A 15,782-nucleotide genomic window follows, 5' to 3' on the forward strand; every position below is an offset into this window, starting at 1 on the left:
ATGTTGCTTTGGTGGTCTTGAGGTGCTTGATGGTACAACTTCGAATGTTCACAAGTCCTCGACTGATCGTGAGCGGAATCTGGCAATAAGTTAGGCTTGACCGAGGTCAAGGGCTTGGTAAGCTAAGTCCGTGCAAGGTTCTGGCTTGCGAGTGTATTCCAAGTGAGAATACGTGGCAAGATAGTGTGTGTGGGATCTGGTCTTGGGGTTTCGCATGCCGGTTAGTGACATCGAGATGTCTCGTGTTAGAACGCACTACCAAAGTCTTCGCATGGCTTCCTGCTTACGGGGAAGTCCTTGACTTCCTTTCTGCAGTCAAGCTATGGTCGCAATAGTCTTCGCAGGCTTCTCTTGAAAGGGGTCGGGCTGGGTCTCACCTATGAGTCTAAGCTCGGAGGCTCAGGTCCCGAACAGGTCCTGCCATCTTGGGAGTTTGCGAGGGTTTCTGGATAAGCTGGCTACCCAAGAGTATAGACCAGTCATCCAATCCCAAGGTATGCGACTCGGCAAGCGGGAATCACCTTTAGCAGGTTTCCACCATGACTCACTAGTACTTGCGTCCTTAATTTGGACCAAGGAGAGGTCGTATGATTCTTTCGCTTGTCCAAGGGCTTCGTCATCTTGAATCGTCGAGGCTTCTTGACGTCGTTGATGTGGTCGGCGCGTGGTCGGTGGTTGGCTTCTTATTGCCTCATTGTCGTTGTCGTGGCTTCCTCGTCACGGCGGTTCTTCATCTTGGCTGGAGTAGGTTAGACTTCCATCGTCTTGGGACTGCTTCAAGAAGTCCACCTTATCGAGATATCATGGTACCCTTGAGAGGTATAACAATCGACGTTCCTGGGGTTTGTCCAAACAGGACTAAGGTGTTCTTCCTATTACTGGGTGAGTAAGTATGTCATCAGTGAGGATGACAACCTACCTTCCCAAACATGACATAAGCACAGTGCTCAAAAGTCAAGTGAGGAGAACGGGACTTGCTATGGGCGGGTACTGGCCACATTTCAACGACTTAGAGTCGTCTTCTATGGTCGTAGTCCGTCCATGAGTGGCTCAGCGAAGCTTTAGGGTCTTAAGGAACTTAGGATGTGGGTGAACAGTTATTATCTTATCTCTAAGCACATTCCTTAGATGCCAGTAGTTCGACCGCTAACTTGAGATAACATCACCTCATCCCATCAAGGATATCATCCTATGTGGGTCAACTCCACACCGCTCAAGCTAGTCAACTCCGGGTTGAGGGAAGAACTAAACCCAAACACTTACAAATATGGTGTAGCCCCAACTGTACATGCATTACTATGCAAGGACCTTCGGGAGACATACAGCTACCACGATTGAATCTGAGGCACAACAAATCCAATTGTCCACCTAAGTCATCCAATGGACAGGGTACTACAATACTATATCAAGGAAACACGTAGTAGACCAATCCAATATTTGTTTCCTTCCTATGAATCCGATCAAGTAATCCATCAACCCGACCAACCAAGACTAGACTCACCACTCCTACAAATCCAACATTGACTCCCAAACTCCTTGAGCACTCTGCATCGGCAGGGCCCGCCCCGCGCGTACCTCCCCGCGATTGAACCGACCGGAAACTAGGACGACCCAAAGTGGAAAGGGGCTACGAGCGCAGTTCAGACTCCTGAGTCGCAATGCTCAGGAGTCCCCCTTGACGTGCGAGTGACTCCAGCGTTCTCCCTAAGACGTTTCAAGTGGCTTGTCGAGCGTACTAAGCTCTGCGTCGGCAGGGCCCGCCCCGCCCGTACCTCCCCACGATTGAACCGACCGGAAACCAAGGACGACCCAAAAGGGGAAGGGGCTACGGGCGCAGTTAGGCCCCTGTGTCGCGATGCTCAGGGGTCACCCTTGACGTACGAGCGGCTTCGTACATCCGGTTGTTTGTCCCACGCACTCGGCTTGGGCGTAGCCGCAGGTGGACTATGTTGATTTCCTTGCCAGCTGTGGGCATGACCATTGGTGGGCTGTGTTGGAGCCAGCTGCAGGCATAATCATTGGCGGACTGTGTTGGTGCCAGTTGTGGTCAGTCATTGGCAGACTGTGTTGATTTCTCTCGTCTTCTCCCCAGCATGGAGTGTAGGGCTGCCATTAGGCGTGGGATGGACCCCTCCGCGTCCTCGGGGCGGGGGGGGGCTGGGCGTATACAGCCTCGACTAGTTATTACGTGAGAGTGTCATGGTGGGGGTGTATCTAGGAGGTCACGAGGATGCTTTGGCCTCGCGAGTGTCCCTACCCCCGAGGCATTAGGCGCGTGATTTTGGAAGTCATTGGTTGACTGTGTTGATTACCTCCGTCTTCCCGCAGCACGGAGCGTAGGGCTTCCATTACGCGTGGGATGGACCCCATCCGCGTCTCAGGGGGCCCTGGGCGTATACAGCCTCGGCTCGTTATTACTTGAGAGTGTCACGATGGGAGTGTATATGGGAGATCGCGAGGACGCTATGGCCTCGCGAGTGTCCCTACCCCCGAGTCATTGGTGGACTGAGTTGATTTCATTTGGGTCACTCGAAACCCCGGCTGACTTCTTCTTCTTTGGGAGTGAGGCAGGGTATCTGCTACCTCACGAGGCGTGCAAGGATAAGCTTCGACCGGATCCCCCAAGCTGGGGGCGACCGCCCAAAATACAAGCAAGGTAGAACGTTAGGGTTCGAAATGGGTGAGGTAGAAACAACTGAAGGATGCGTAAATGAAAGTAGTGGCTGGGGAGTGCACTGAGCTCCTGGAGGCCGCCTGGCCCCGGGGGCGCCCTCGGAAAGGGTGAGCTAAAAAGTTACCTGGCAGCAGCCAACAAAAAGTCACGTGGTGGTCGTGCCGCTGAAGTGCTGAAGGCGCCGTTGTCGCCCGATCTCCTGCCTCCACGATCGCCAACCTCACGGTTCCGCCATCTCCCAAGGCTCGGGGACTTCGCTCGGCCCAAGCATCTCCTCCTCTTCCTTGCCAAGCCCCAGTAGGCTAGGCATGAGCATGACCCGCTGGAGTCGCTGGTAGGTGGCAGCCGCGTTCCCTAGCCTGAAGGGCATGAGGGCGCCGGTGCCCGGGTACGCCCACCGATGGTCGGTTAACGTAGGCCAGAAGGGTCCTTGAGCCGCAGCTCTGTCGGTTGTGACCGTGTTGATGCAAATGAGGGGCCGGTCGACCATGCCGACGATGGCGACTGCGATTGGTGGTTCAGGGCAATCCCTGCCTCGCATGGCCTGGGCCTCTCAAAGTTCTTGGATTGCTCTGATGAAGGACTCAAGGGAGCTGGGTGGATGCGCGTCGGAGCTCGCCCTTGAGTTGTGCTCGAGCGCCACCCTGCCTCACTGGTCAGGCCCGAAACCTCCCTGGTGGGAGCCCCCAGCCCTGACCCAAGGGGAGCGCCGAGCGCACCTTCCTATGTGATGGGAGGCATGGCCCCGTTCCCCGGCACGGAGCCTGAAGCCCCAGGGCGCTCCGTGGGGAGGAGCTCCCTCTTCTTCTTGTGTGGGTCCCCACGAGGCGGCTCGTCTTCTTCGTCGTCCGAGCGCTCCGCCGCCGCTGCGCGGTAGGCACGCTCGAGTGTACAGACGTCATCCTTCTCGTCACGGGCGATGATGATGACACCGCCGTTCCCTGGCATCTTGAGGATGTTGTAGCCATGGTGGGTCACTGCCATGAACTTGGCGAGAGCCAGGTACCCAAGGATCGTGTTGTACGGTAGGTGGATGTGCGTGACGTCGAAGACGGTGATCTCAGTGTGGTAATTCTTGTGCTCGCCGAAGGTGACTGGCAGTTGCACCTACCCGATGGGCACGGTGGACCCCTCTGTTACTCCTGAGAAGGGCTTGGTTGGCATGAACTATTTGTACGGCAGCTCGAGTTTCTCGAAGGTCTCGACCGAGAGGACGTTGAGCCCCGCTCCATTGTCGATAAGGGTCTTGGTGACGAGGACGTTGTTGATGGTCGGGGCGCACATCATGGGAAGCTTGCCGGCAATGAACGGACACCTGAGATTATCGCTTGGGTCGAAGGTGACGGTGGTCTGGGACCAGTTGAGGGGGCGCATTGCTTCGGGCTTTGGGAGAGCGGCATTCACCTCCCAGGCGAACTTCTTGAAGGCGCGGTTCGAAGCCTACATTCTCCGCCCTGACCTCCTAGAAGCCCCCAGCCCCATCGTCATGCATGTCCTCGTCCCTCCTTCTAGGTGGCGGAGGCAACGGGGGCAGCCCAGCCTCACGAGGGCGAACCTCACGAGACTGACCGCGTCGTTGCTCCTCCTAAGGATTGTTGCACCAGTGGTCATCCCAAGTCTGGTCACGCCAGGGGTCCTCCTGAGGCTGGTCACGAGAACGGTCTTCATGAGGCTATCCATGCCACCCCTGATGCGGCTCTCGGTCGTCCCAGAGGCCTCCACTGCGGCCACCGCCGCGCCCGGGGCCTCTGTTGACCCGTCCGGGTCGCCTGCTAAAGTGTTCGGCACAGACCAGGCGGAGCTCTTGGCACTCGGAGGTGTCATGGCCGTTGGTGCCGTGGAAAATGCACGTTGCCCCCCCTCCTGACGGACGCTCTCCCCCTCAGCCATGCTTCGCCTCAGGCTCGGCTGCGAGCACTGCGGGAGCCTTGTTCTTCGCCTCCTTGGCCTTGGCCTTCTTCTCTTCTGGTTCCGCTGCCTAAGGCCCAAGGAGTGACATGCGACCTTCTTCAACCCTGGCGCACTTGTTTGCCAGGTTGAACATCTCTAGTGCGGTGTTAATTTCATCACTCATGGCGAGCTCCTGCTTCATCTTGAGGTCGGTGACTCCATCGGAGAAGGCCGAGATGACGGCCTCATCCGATGCCTTGGGGATCTCGAGGCGCATGACCGTGAAGCGTTGTATGAACTTGTGCAAGGTCTCTCCCTCCTGATGCTTGATGCGCCATGATACGTCTCCATCGTATCTACTTTTCCAAACTCTTTTGCCCTTGTTTTGGACTCTAACTTGCATGATTTGAATGGAACTAACCTGGACTAACGTTGTTTTCAGTAGAATTGCCATGGTGTTGTTTTTGTGCAGAAATAAAAGTTCTCGGAATGACCTGAAAATTTACACAGAATTTTTCTCGAATTGATGAAAAATACATGCGCAAAGATCCACCGGAGGAGGTGGGCGAGTAGGCCACAAGCCCACTGGTCGCGGCCACCCCCCAGGCCGCACCAACCAGGCTTGTTGAGCCCATAGAGCTCCATTGCCTCCAAACTCAGCTCTATATATTCCATTTCATCCAGAAAAAAATCAGGGAGAAGGATTCATCGCGTTTTACGATACGGAGGCGCCGCCACCTCCTGTTCTTCATCTGGAGGGCAGATCTGGAGTCCGTTTTGGGCTCCGGAGAGGGGAAATCGTCGCCATCGTCATCATCAACCTTCCTCCATCGACAATTCCATGATGCTCTTCACCGTTCGTGAGTAATATCATCGTAGGCTTGCTGGACGGTGATGAGTTGGATAAGATCTATCATGTAATCAAGTTAGTTTTGACGGGGATTGATCCCTAGTATCCACTGTGTTCTGAGATTGATGTTGCTACTACTTTTCCATGCTTAATGCTTGTCACTAGGGCCAGAGTGCCATGATTTCAGATTTGAACCTATTATGTTGTCGCCAATATATGTGTGTTTTAGATCCTATCTTGCAAGTTGTAGTCACCTACTATGTGTTATGACCCGGCAACCCCGGAGTGACAATAGCCGGAACCACTCCCGAAGATGACCATAGTATGAGGAGTTCATGTATTCACCACGTGTTAATGCGTTGGTCCGGTTCTTTATTAAAAGGAGAACCTTAATATCCCGTAGTTTTCATTAGGACCCCGATGCCACAGGAGGGATGGGCAATAGATGTCATGAAAGTTCTTTTCCCTAAGCACGTATGACTACATACGGAATACATGCCTACATTAGATTGACGAACGGGAGCTAGTTACTTATCTCTCCGTGTTATAGCTGTTACATGATGAATCACATCCGGCATACTAATCCATCACTAATCCACTGCCTATGAGTCTTTTACTACTGGTCCTTGCTACGTTACTTTGCTGCTACTGTTGTCACTACTGTTACTGTTACTCTGCTGTCACTACTGATGTTACTTGCTGCTGTTGTCACTACTGTTGTTACTTGCTACTTTGCTGTTACTTGCTGCAACACTTTACTGGCGCCATTGATACAACAAGTCAGGAATAGTCTGCCGTCAACAGACCCTTTTCTGGCACCATTGCTATCATACTACTTTGCTACTCATACTTTGCTTGCAGACACTAATCTTTCAGGTGTGGTCGAATTGACAACTCAGCTGCTAATACTTGAGAATATTCTTTCGCTTCCCTTCGTGTCAAATCAATAAATTTGGGTTGAATACTCTACCCTCGAAAACTGTTGTGATCCCCTATACTTGTGGGTCATCAAGACATTTTTCTGGCACCGTTGCCGGGGAAGCACAGCAATATTCTCTGAGTCACTTGGGATTGACGTCTGCTGGTCACTATGAGGAATCTGAAAGATCCAAGAACTAAAATCTTGCCCTCAACTACGAGGACAGGTAAGGAACTGCCATCTAGCTCTGCACTTGATTCACCTTCAGTTTTGAGTAAGTTTGCGACTTCACCTCCTGCTAGAAATCTTGATATGTCGCCTGTGCTTGATGATGCTACTTCTGCTGCCCATGATGCTTATGATCCTGCTATGCTTGATACTACTTTGCCTGATGATGCCATGCTTGATACTGCTTTGCCTGATGATGCCATGCTTGATACTACTTTGCCACTAGGTGCATTCCTTGATGCACAAATTGCTGGAGTTGCTGCTAGATGTGATGATATTTCTGAAACTGATCCTACTATTGAAGTAGAACCTGCTATTTTTCCTGGTAGAACTAGCTCTCCTAGACCTGAATTGCCTGTTATCCCTGAGGGTTATGTTATGGAGGGAGAGATAGCTGAGGACTTTCTTGCGTGTAAGGATAGCTATGATTTTGAGAAATTACTGCTCAAGTGGAAAGAAAAATCTCTGAACGCTAGGATGAAATACGACCCGAAGGTTGCTACTTCGCCTATCTTTGTGACCGATAAGGATTATGAATTCTCTGTCGACCCTGAGTTAATCACTCTGGTCGAATCAGATCCTTTTCACGGTTATGAGTGTGAAATGGTTGTAGCCCATCTTACCAAACTGCACGATATAGCCACCCTATTCACTAGTGAGGAAAAAAGATCCGCCACTACCATATCCTCAAGTTGTTTCCTTTCTCGCTAAAGGATGATGCTAAGACCTAGTTCACTTCTCTTGCTCCTGGTTGTGTGCCTAGCCCCTAGGATATGGTCTACTACTTCTCTGAAAAATATTTCCCTTCCGATAAGAAGCAAGCTGCCTTGCAGGAAATATACAACTTTGCTCAAGCTGAAGAAGAGAGTCTCCCACAAGCTTGGGGGAGGCTCATCCAGTTACTGAATGCTTTGCCTGATCACCCTCTTGAGAAGAATGAAATACTTGATATCTTCTATAATGGACTTACCGGTGCTTCCAGAGTCCACCTAGATAGTTGTGCTGGTTGTGTTCTTAGGGAACGAACTATAGAACAACTTGAGATTCTACTGAATAACATCTTGTGCAATGAGAATGCTTGGACTATTCCCGAACCACCTCCTAAGCCAACTCCGAAGAAAAGAGGTATTCTATTCCCCGGTCCTGAAGATGTGCAAGAAGCTAAGAAATCTATGCGAGAGAAATGCAATAAATCTGAAGATGTCAAAGATCTACCACCTATCGAAGAGATCCATGGTCTCGATAACCCGATACAGGTAGTAGAAGTAAATTCTCTGTGTAGGTTTGATGAGAGTGATATTCCTTTTGATAAACCTGCTAGCTTATGCATGGATGAATTTGATAACTTTGTTGCCAAACAACAGAGTTTCAATGATTATGTTAGCAGACAATTGGAACAGAATGCTCGTATGCTTAGTCATTTAAGTGCTTGTGTGGAGAGAAATGTCAATGATCTTAAGCTCTTGAGTAAAGATGCCTCTATGGTTACTACTCAAGTAGAACAAGTACTTAAAGCTCAAAATGACTTGCTCAACGAGTTGAATGACAATTCTGTCAGAGTCGTTACTATAGGCGGTAGAATGACCCAGGAACCTTTGTACCCTGAGGGTCATCCGAAGAGAATTGAACAAGATTTTCAAGGAGTTAGCACTGATGCACCTAATCATCCTAGAAAGAAGAAGAAAGATGATAGGAATGTGCACGCTAGCAACCCTGTTGCTGCTACACGTGGGAGTCCAAACGATGCCTCTGTTTCTGATGCTGAAACACAATCTGGTGATGAACATGAGCCTAATGATGATATCAATAGTGATGTTCATGTTGATGCTCAACCTAGCAATGATAAGGATGTGGAGATTGAACCTGTTGATCTTGATAACCCACATCCTAAGAATAGAAGATACGATAAGAATGACTTCACTGCTAGGAAGCATGGTAAATAAAGGGAGCCATGGGTTCAGAAACCCATGCCCTTTCCTCCCAAACCATCCAAGAAAAAGGATGATGAGGATTTTGAGCGATTTGTTGAAATGATTAGACCCGTCTTTCTGCAAATGTGTTTGAGAGATATGCTCAAAATGTCTCTGTATGCTAAGTACGTGAAGGATATTGTGACTAATAAGAGGAGGATACCTGAGGTTGAGATTTCCACCATGCTGGCTAATTATACCTTCAAGGGTGGAACTCCTAAGAAACTAGGTGATCCCGGTGTGCCCACTATACCTTGCTCCATTAAAGGTAGCTACATTAGAACTGTTTTATGCGACCTTGGAGCCGGTGTTAGTGTTATGCCTCTCTCTCTTTATCATAGACTTGAACTGGATAAGTTGACACCCACTGAGATCTCTCTGCAAATGGCCGACAAATCAACTGGTTTCCCTATTGGCATTTGCGAGGATGTGCCTGTTGTGGTTGCTAACGTCACCATCTTAACAGACTTTGTTATCTTGGATATTCCCGAGGACGATGCCATGGCGGTCATCCTCGGAAGACCCTTTTTAAACACCGCAGGGGCTGTTATAGATTGCAACAAAGGCAATGTCACTTTCCACGTCAACGGTAATGAGCATACGGTGCACTTTGCGAAGAAACAATATCGAGTACATTGCATCAATGCTATCGAAAAAACTTCATCGATTCTTATTGGGAGCTTTGAATGCCCTATACCTCGTGTCAAGATGAAGTATGATTTGCTTGTTGGGGAGATACGCATCCCCATTGAGGTAACCTAGTGACTATTCGAAAATTCTTCGTTCTCTTTTGCAATTCGAAAAGGTTTGTCAAAGAGGCTTGATCAACCTCACTGACGGATTTCTTTCGATGACCATGAGATGGATGAATCGAGGAGTCACAAACCTTAGTTCCAATCTTTCACCTTTGGTTGCTTAGAAGAAAAATGATATATTTAGTTTAGTTTTCCCTGTTTTCTGTTTTAGCATCCGGTAGGAAAGTACCCCAAAAATAAAAGTTCTCCGAACGTCCTGAAAATCAAGTATGATTTTTTCTGGAATTTTTTAAAAATTCTGAGATGAAGAGCTTGTCTGGGGGCTGCACCAGTGGGCCACAAGCCCTGACGGCGCGGGCACCCCCCTGGCCGTGCCACACAGGCTTGTGGGTCCCACAGGCACCCCCTCCACACATTCTTGCTCTCATCTGGTTCTCCTACCTCGATAAAAAATCGTTTCGCAGCTCAAACCCGTGTTCTTGCTCCTCTTGCTGGGATGTTCGATCTCTTTGCTCAAATCACCATTCTCCAAACTGTTTTGGGGAAATTACTCCTTGGTAAGTGACTCCTCCATTGATCCAATTAGTTTTTGCTCTAGTGCCTTATACTCCGCATATTTTTGTTGCCTTGGTGACCATGTTCTTGAGCTTTGCATGCTGATTTTAGCTGGTCCCAAGTAGTTTTGATGCGTAATATGGCATCTAGGCACTTGTGGGAGTAGTTGCTATGAGTTTTGTTGAGCCTTGTTCACTTTTCCTTAGATCCACTAAAAATTTCAGAAATTTTCAGAGATAGAAAAAGGAAAAGATGAGGAGGTTCTTAAGAGGCTCTTCAAGCCGTGACCCCAAGGATGATGGGAGTGAGAAGAAGCCCAAGTATCTGGTCCCTCGAGTCGCAGAAATTCAAGCTTGCGAGTGGCCAAGCGACGTGTTCTTACGCACCGCTGGAATTTATGAGGACTTTTATCACTTGGTGGAAAACGCAGGCCTTACCGCCTTCGTTGAAGATAAGTGTCCGCAATACCTCCTCCTCACTAATATCTTCGTACAAAGCTTTAACTTCTATCCGAGGAAGAATCCTCCTATGGTTGAGTTCAAACTTTATGATATCCCCCAGCGCATGTCACTCTGGGATTTTTACAGTGTTTGCAAATTACCTTACGTTGGGGATATTCATGAACCTCGTCCACGGGACTTGGAAGCTTTCATAGATACAATTGCTGTAGGAGAGGAGAGAGGAGTGTCTTGCGCTAGAGCTGCTAGCATTCATTTTCCCGTGCTCCGGTACTTCTCATTATTTGTGGGAAAATGTTTGATTGGCCGTGGGAAAGTTGGGGCCCTTAGCTCCCCAAATCTTGCGGTTTTGCACGAAGCCCTTTATAATGATAAAACTTATAGCTTGGGCGCTATAGTAGCTCAATGGTTGAACACAACCATTCTAAAGGCGTTGTTTATGGAGGAACCTATGCTACCCGTCTTGCTAGACATTTTGAGATACCTATTAGACTGCACGAGGAAGAAGAGATTCTTCTTCCTAAGAGATATCTAGATTATGATAGCATGGTTCGCCATGACTTTCTTGACAAAGATATAAATAAGAGGATGATTTATAACCTGGTATTTAGTCAGGGTACTCGTGAGACTATTACTTTACCTGCTCCTTCTTTGTTCAATCTTCATCTAGGCAGGTACATTGTCATGCCCTCGGACATCTACGCATATTGGGACATAGCCCAACCACAGGCGCCCGTGCCCGAGCTACCAGTCGAGTACCAGACGCCAGTTTATCAGTGGGAGCCAGAGGAGCTCACCCAGTAGTGGCACCCTCAGTCCACTCCGGAGTACCCCGGAGACGGTTATTTCCCTCCTTGGGAGTAGACCAACTTAGGCCAAAATCCTAATCTTGGGGGAGTACGTGTTCCTCACCGACTTTATATCCATGCTCACACTTTCACTTTGATAGTCGGTGTTCACACTTTGCCACTGTATCATCCATGCTAGTTTATTTATTTTTCTCGCTTTGTTTTCGTGTGTTTGTCTAGTTTGAGAAAACCCAAAAAGATTTCTCGTTCTTCTTTTGCTTGTTGGGAGCTTTCCCGTGTAAATGGTTTTCTTTTTCTTTGGGTCAATGTAGAAGACCATGGTTATCATGTTTAGTGGCTCTCGCATGCATATTTGTTTATCTGTCAAAGAGCCATATTACTTTGTCTTCTCCTTTGTGTTTGCTTGTAGATTCCAGCTTAGTCCAATGCATGAGCACTCTTATTATTGTTCACATCATTCGGTCGTGCAAGTGAAAGGCAATAATGACGATATATGATGAAGTGACTGAGCCTGGAAAAGCTGGTATGAACTCGATCTATTTTGTTTTTATAAATATGCTAGCTCATCGTTCCTGATTCAGCTTTATTGTGAGAGAAGCATGTTTTCAATGACAACTTAGAAATCATAGTTGCTTATGCCATGCTTACTTAGCTAGGAGCTTATAATGGTCTGTCTTGGATGCCCACATGAATGTTGAGATGACTGTGTTGTAGTATGATAGGATGGTATCCTCCTTTGAATGATTCAAGTGGCTTGACTTGGCGCATGTTCACGCATGTAGTTGAAACAAAATCAACATAGCCTCTATGATATTCATGTTCATGATGATTTATGTCCTACTCATGCTTCCACTCAATGTTAGTTAATCCCAATGCATTTTGATGACTGTTGTCGCTCTCTACTTGGTCGCTTCCCAGTCTTTTGCTAGCCTTCACTTGTACTAAGCGGGAATACTGCTTGTGCATCCACCTCCATAAACCCAAAGTTGTTCCATATGAGTCCACCATACCTACCTATATGCGGTATCTACCTGCCGTTCCAAGCAAATTTGCATGTGCCACTCTCTAAACCTTCAAGAAATAATCTGTTTTGCGTGCCCAAACCGCTCATGTGGTGACAGGGGGCTATCAGTATCTTCCATGCTAGGCGTGTTATCCTCGATATGTGTTTATTCACTATCATTCACGAGAAAGGGGCCGGTAATTGGAATTCCTAGTTCCATGCTCAAATCTAAAAGATAATTGCAAACAAAACTCCCCCAGGATTGATGTTGGTATGGACGGTACCCGAGGATTCGGCTAGCCGTGGAGTGTGATTGATTGGTGGTGGGGGAGTCAAGACTTTACTTTCCTGTTTGGGAACCGCCTATAGCATGTGTAGCGTGGAAGATGTTGAGAACTCTTGGTCATTGCGATGACAATGAAAGCATGCCACCCAAAATTATTATCTCTGTTTTCAAAGCTTGGGCTCTGGCACCTCTGCAAATCAATGCTTCCCTCTGCGAAGGGCCTGTCTATTTATGTTCCTGTCGAGTCATCCTCCTCTTATAAAAGCACAAATTAGAGAGCACCTTTGTCGTTTTTATGCGTTGCTTTTAACTGTGTTGAGTATGACTGTGACTGGATCTTCTTTGCCATGAGTTACAATGTTTAGTCAGCCCTTGGTCTTTGAAGGTGCTCTGCATTTATGTTTTGCGGTCTCAGAAAGAGCTAGCGAGATACCATCTATTTGTACTGCTTCATGATTGTTTTGATTGAAGTGTTGACGTTTGAGACTTATTATTATTTGCTCGCTAGTTGATTATGCCATTGATATGAGTTTATCGTGAGACCTAAATGTCATTTGCTTATGTGGTTTGCTTGTGATCTTGCTAAAATTCTGGTTATGAGTTAGACATAGTTGCAACCACAAGATCAAACATAGTTCGTCAAAGTTTTTCTTTTGTCTCTTTCAGTTTGTCAACTGAATTGCTTGAGGACAAGCAAGGCTTTAAGCTTGGGGGAGTTGATACGTCTCCGTCGTATCTACTTTTCCGAACTCTTTTGCCCTTGTTTTGGACTCTAACTTGCATGATTTGGATGGAACTAACCCGGACTAATGTTGTTTTCACTAGAATTGCCATGGTGTTGTTTTTGTGTAGAAATAAAAGTTCTCAGAATGACCTGAAAATTTACGGAGAACTTTTCTGGAATTAATGAAAAATACGTGCGCAAAGACCCACCGAAGGAGGTGGATAGTAGGCTACAAGCCCACTGGTCGCGGCCACCCCCCAGGCCGCACCAACCCGGCTTGTGGATCCGACAGAGCTCCACCGCCTCCAAACTCAGCTCTGTGTATTCTGTTTCTCCCGGAAAAAAATCAGGGAGAAGGATTCATCGCGTTTTACGATACGGAGATGCCGCCACCTCTTGTTCTTCATCTGGAGGGCAGATCTGGAGTCCGTTCTGGGCTTCGAAGAGGGGAAATCGTCGCCATCGTCATCATCAACCTTCCTCCATCGACAATTCCATGATGCTCTTCACCGTTCGTGAGTAATCTCATCGTAGGCTTGCTGGACGGTGATGAGTTGGATGAGATCTATCATGTAATCGAGTTAGTTTTGACGGGGATTGATCCCTAGTATCCACTATGTTCTGAGATTGATGTTGCTACTACTTTGCCATGCTTAATGCTTGTCACTAGGGCCCGAGTGCCATGATTTCAGATCTGAACCTATTATGTTGTCGCCAATATATGTGTGCTTAGATCCTATCTTGCAAGTTGTAGTCACCTACTATGTGTTATGACCGGAACCACTCCCGGAGATGACCATAGTATGAGGAGTTCATGTATACACCACGTGTTAATGCAGTGGTCCGGTTCTTTATTCAAAGGAGAACCTTAATATCCCGTAGTTTCCATTACGACCCCGCTGCCACGGGAGGGATGGACAATAGATGCCATGCAAGTTCTTTTCCCTAAGCACGTATGACTACATACGGAATACATGCCTACATTAGATTGATGAACGGGAGCTAGTTACTTATCTCTCCGTGTTATAGCGGTTACATGATGAATCACATCCGGCATACTCATCCATCATCGATCCACTGCCTACGAGTCTTTTACTACTCGTCCTTGCTATGTTACTTTGCTGCTACTGCTGTCACTGCTATTACTGTTACTCTGCTGTCACTACTGTTGTTACTTGCTACTGCTGTCACTACTGTTGTTACTTGCTACTTTGCTGTTACTTGCTGCAACACTTAACTGGCGCCATTGATACAACAAGTCAGGAATAGTCTGCCGTCAACAGACCCTTTTCTGGCACCATTGCTATCATACTACTTTGCTACTCATACTTTGCTTGCAGACACTAATCTTTCAGGTGTGGTTGAATTGACAACTCAGCTGCTAATACTTGAGAATATTCTTTCGCTTCCCTTCGTGTCGAATCAATAAATTTTGGTTGAATACTCTACCCTCGAAAACTGTTGCGATCCCCTGTACTTGTGGGTAATCACGCCACAGGTCGTTCAGAGTGGGGGCATGGTCGCGAGTACCCTGGAAGTTGGCGACGAAGCGTTCGCATAGGCTATCCCAGGAGGCGATGGACGCCTTTGGGAGGTTGAGGAGCCAAGAGAGCGCGCCGCCCTTAAGCGCCGTGGGGAACCAGGACGCCATGACCTTGTCGCCTCCTCCTGCCGCCCTGATGCTCAACATGTAGAGTTGCAGGAACTCGGCCGAGTCCAAGGTGTCGTCGTAGCACGGAGGCAGGTCGGGCTTGAACTTGCAGGGCCACGCAGTTGGGTAGAGCTCAGGGGCGATGGCGAGGCACCCCACCGGTCCGATGGGTGCAGCACGCGCGGGGGCGACCTGGTCATGTTGCTCCAACGGGTCTGCTTCAGGCAGGGCGCGCTCGCGTTCCGGGACTTGGAGCGCTAGGAGCACGCGCGCATCGGTGCGTGGCCGAGGAACCACCTCACATCTCACTTCGTCTCCTGGCCTCGCCCTAGGCTCGCAAGGTCGATCGCGGGGACGCGCTTCCTGCGTGGGCTCGGGACGCACGTTACGCCATGGTCGTGGGGGTGGTGCATCTTGCTCCTTGTCGTTTGCTTGGGACGGCTGGGGTTGAAGCAAACAGGAGAGCGCTACGGAGTTGCCGGCGGCAGCGACGAGCTCCTCGATGCACTGGAGCCAGTCGTTGTGGCGGTCAGGGGCGGGCCGGTAGCGGAGCAGCTCGGTGGCCATGGAAAGCACACGCCAGCCATGTGGCACCTCTGGCCGGGCATGTGAGGCCGACCCGGAAGCCCGGATGAGCGACAGAGTGGCGGTGCGGCCGTCGGGGTGCTCGGTAGCTGGCTGGCAGGAACCTTGTTGTTCTTGAGCATCGGGGCCCGTGGCAGCGTTCACCATGGGTGATGGTGACCAACGCACGCCGGTGGTGCCTGCGCGTGTTGTCTGAGCGACGCGGGTGGCGTGGCGTTCGGGGCGAGCCCGACAAGCGTCAACCATCGGAGCGGCGAAACTTGGTGAAGGCAGAGCTTGGAGGAAACCTTGACATGCCCCTTACCTGGCGCGCCAAATGTCGGATTTCGGGCTCCGCAAAAACCCTAAATATTCAAACTCAAGGGCATGTGCAAAGATCTCTTGTGGGCTTGCCTCACCTAGCTCGCTACTCGATGGACAAGGCA

This window comes from Hordeum vulgare, chromosome 7H (assembly GCF_904849725.1).
Source record: "Hordeum vulgare subsp. vulgare chromosome 7H, MorexV3_pseudomolecules_assembly, whole genome shotgun sequence".
Taxonomy (NCBI): Eukaryota; Viridiplantae; Streptophyta; class Magnoliopsida; order Poales; family Poaceae; genus Hordeum; species Hordeum vulgare.